The following is a 3,932-nucleotide window of genomic DNA, read 5'->3' on the forward strand; positions in this document are numbered from 1 at the left end:
CCCAGAGGCCTGGTATTCTTGGCAGCCTCACTGTGATAAGCACAAGCTGCCACTAGGTGACAGTAAGCCCCTAAGTGGCACACCCCCCCCATCCAGGTGTGCTGTGCTTTATCTGAAATTGACTGCACCCCCTGAATCCTGCACCCTCGATCCGTTTTAAATATCGAAGGCAAACATTAAAGCCTGAATAAGATTTGCCTTTTTAAGAATAATATTAGAGCAGAATAAATATATTCAATACATTTTCTCACTAATTCCACTTGAGCCAGTTAATCCCCGTTAATCTTAGTAGAACATGCATGCTACCAAGGTTGGACATGCTACTTAACAGTGCTTTTGTTTTCTCTTCTGAATATTGTGGATACTAATAGTGCCTGCTTTTTAGGGTGAAGATCTAGTAATTACTCAGTAAAAGTTAGTAATAATCCCCCAAATTTATGGATTCTTCTCCTAGTCTGAAAACTTCCTTGCATTTTATTTTCAGATTCCAGGAAAACCGATTTCAGTTTACCCTTTGGATGCCTTTTCCCCTGGCTTCTCTGTCAAGGGCAAAATCATTCAGACACTCACTTTGGGCTATTTAGAGTTCATTCAAAGGGGTCCCCCTGTCCTTGTGGGGCTCCTGGTCAGTTGTGGGCTCAATGCTTCCTCTGCAATTGATCTCCTCAAAGGCTCCCTAATTCCTCTCCTTCACTCAGGAAAAACAGGGGCAGAGGTGAAGGTGTTAAGTCACAAACGTAATCTCTCCCCAGTCGGAAGGAAAGTAATAGAGAAGAGAATCTTCCTATCCCGTTACTAGTTGCTTGTTAACTGGCATTCAGTTAACCAGTACTTGTGCCAGGAAAAGATTTTCTTAGATGCCTGTTTCTTTTCACAGAATACTTGAAATAAAATTTAAATAAGGCTCTTGTAAACAGATTTTTTTTTTTTTTTTTGGCTTGTGTGGCATATGGAAGGCCAGATGTGTGGCATATGGAAGTTCCCAGGCCAGGGGCCAAATTGGAGCTGCGGCTGCCAGCCTATGCCGCAACTACAGCAACACAGGATCTGATCCACATCTTCGACCTACACCACAGCTCACAGCAATGCTGGATCCTTGAGCCACTGAGCGAAGCCAGGGATCGAACCCGCATCCTCATGGATACTAGTTGGGTTTGTTACTGCTGAAGCACTACGGGAACTCCAGGCTCTTGTAAACAGAGTTTAAGTGATCTCATGACAATGAAAAATAAAACAGGACACCCACATAATAAAAATCATATGATGTTAAACAGGACTTGAATACTTTTACAAGCAGAAAGCTGTGAAGAGCTACGTAACTGACTTAAGTGCACACAATGTGTGTTCACAAGTTTAGGGAAGAAGGGCAGGACTTCAACTCAGTCAGGGCTTGGATGCTGGTAGGGTTGTTACAGGCACTTCTCTGGGCCTCAGTTTCCCCAAGTGACAAAAGAAAATAACACTAGTCTCATTAGTGAGGGCCTACAGTGTGCCTTATGTAGGTATCTTGAATACATTTTCTTATCCACACAACACCCCGAACTAAGAGATTGTTACATAATGTACATTCGGCATTATTGTGAGAAATAAATACATGTGGAAGGCAGGACATAAGACTGTGAAGCCTCCAGCACAGGCACTCAAATGTTTGTTTCTTTCTTTCTTTGCTTCTTCTCCCCTCAAATCCATGTACTTCCTTGGGTTGTTACTCTATGGAGCTGGTATTTTGCTCTGAGCCTCCATGAGGAGTATAAGTCCCAGAAGTTCGGAGAAATTCATCATTGCTTGTTGAGAAGCTGAAGTGCAGAGGGTTTGCCATGTTTAGCACTTCCTCTGAGATACATAGCTCCCCCTACATGAGAGCCGGATGGGACTGCCTACTCCCCAACACAAGAATCAATTGTTTAATGACTGAGAAACTACGGGATATGAACACTCCTTCCTTTTTCCACCCACCATCATCTTGGGAGATTCATTTCTTTAAACAAACATTTATGGTACACTCATGCCAGGATGCTCGATGTAGGATTATGGCTGTGAATAGGTGGGTGAGAATCTGGTCTTCAAGAGCTCCTGGTCCAAGAGGTAAGATGACACACAGAGACCTACACTCTAAGTCATGGTGTACTCAGGACCCCCAAAGAGAACAGCTAAGGTGCTATGAGAGTTCACAAGAGAGAAGTAACTTGAGTGTGTTGGTGGTGGGGGTGTGGGAGAGAAAGTGGTGATTAGGGAAGGCTTCCTGTAGAAGGCAGCCTGAATTAGAGCAAGGATGTCAAGAAGTATTTACTGAGTAGCTACTGTGTGTCAAGTCCTGGCTTTAACAGATAGGAAGGTAAGCTTTTCTCAAGAAAGGAGAAAAATAACCCATTTGTTTATTCTACTGACAAATATTTATCGTGCAGTGGCACCAGGAATACAACCATCAACATGATAGATGTAGTCCCATCAAAGAACTTACAATTTCAGGGAATACACAGGAAAAAAAAAAAAAAAGATTACCGATAGATGAAAGTGAAATCAAGAAAATGAAGAGTGTTAGTATGGGGCTGGGATGAGCCAATTTTCCCTATAGGTGGTCAGTAAAGGCCTCTCTGAAGAGGCAAGGTTTAAGCTGAAGCCTAAAAGGTAAGAAGGAGGCAGTCACGGAAAAACAGGGAGGAAATGGAACAGTATCTGCAGAAGCTGTTGGTGTGTTTAAAGCATTTCAAGAAGACAGGTGCGACTGCAACACAGCAAGCTGGAAGAAGAGTGATAGATGAGGTTGGTGGGGCAGCCAGGAACCAAGCATGCAAAGCCTTGAGAAAGTTGGATTGCACATCCAAGTACCATGGGAATCCGCTGAGGAGTTTGAGGTAAGGGAGACAAATAATCATATGGTAAATGAATGGGCGCCCAAGGAGGGTGGGCAGTAATACCAGCTAGGAGGTCTTTTCTGTGAGGAAGTGGCTGTGAGCTCAAAGATGAAGAGACACAAAAGCAGTGGCAGGGAAGAAGGAAAGGTATTCTGCAAGACACACGGACTGGCAGGGGCGGTGGGAGCCGCTGAAGACCATTTGAGCCACTTAGCAAATCCTGCTGAGTGGGGAGCCAAGGCCAGTTTACAAACAGAGACATTAGAGGTGGGTTTCAGAAAAAAAGCTTTCTGGGGAGGAAAGCATAGTTAATTTCATTCAGTATTTTACAAGGTGCTCCAGTAGCAGATAAAGGATGGATTAAAGCACGGACTGGAAACCAGTGGGTAGGTGTTGGAGATGCTCTGTAAAGAAAAGGGGGAAAACTGTGAGGTCAAGGACAGATCCAGCAGGGCTTGGTTTCCCCAGGCAGGAGGTATTTCAGGCTCTTTCATAGTATGATCTCTCAAAAGGGTGAGACTCCTAGGACTGCAGGAATAAATGGAAGAGCAAATGGTAGTTTTTATCAGGGCAAGGTTTGGGCAAGTAACTTCAGCTCTCCGAGCAGTAGTTTCCCTGGGGATTTTGAGGAGAGATGGAGAAGGGAGAGTGGCCGGAGGCTAGGCTCAAGCCAGGAGACCTGTTATTATCCTGGACGGCCGGGTGGTGGTGAGGGGAGCTGTGTCAGCTCGTGGGCCTCGCTGCTTGTGGGGAAGCACAGAGAGCCCGGAGAAAAGCAAGGCTCCCACGATGAGAGCTGAGGGGTGGTTCAAGTCTGGTTTCAGCCCTTAAGAGCCACCGAAGGGGCTGGTCAACCTGCAGCAGCCCTGTGCAGTCGGCAAGCGACTGGGATTGTGGGCCCAGCTAGTAGGCTAGAAAACAGAGGCTCAGTGAGGCGCGGCAACCTTTCGGTGGGACGCAATTCATTTGTGCCACTATGGGGCTTGGGAGCCGACACCAAAGCCTCCACTCTGGGCCCTGCACACCTAGCTGCCAGGCTGAGAACTACAACTCCCAGAAGGCCATTCTCCAAGAGAA

The sequence above is a fragment of the Sus scrofa genome, chromosome 1 (genome assembly GCF_000003025.6).
Source record: "Sus scrofa isolate TJ Tabasco breed Duroc chromosome 1, Sscrofa11.1, whole genome shotgun sequence".
NCBI classification, from domain to species: Eukaryota; Metazoa; Chordata; class Mammalia; order Artiodactyla; family Suidae; genus Sus; species Sus scrofa.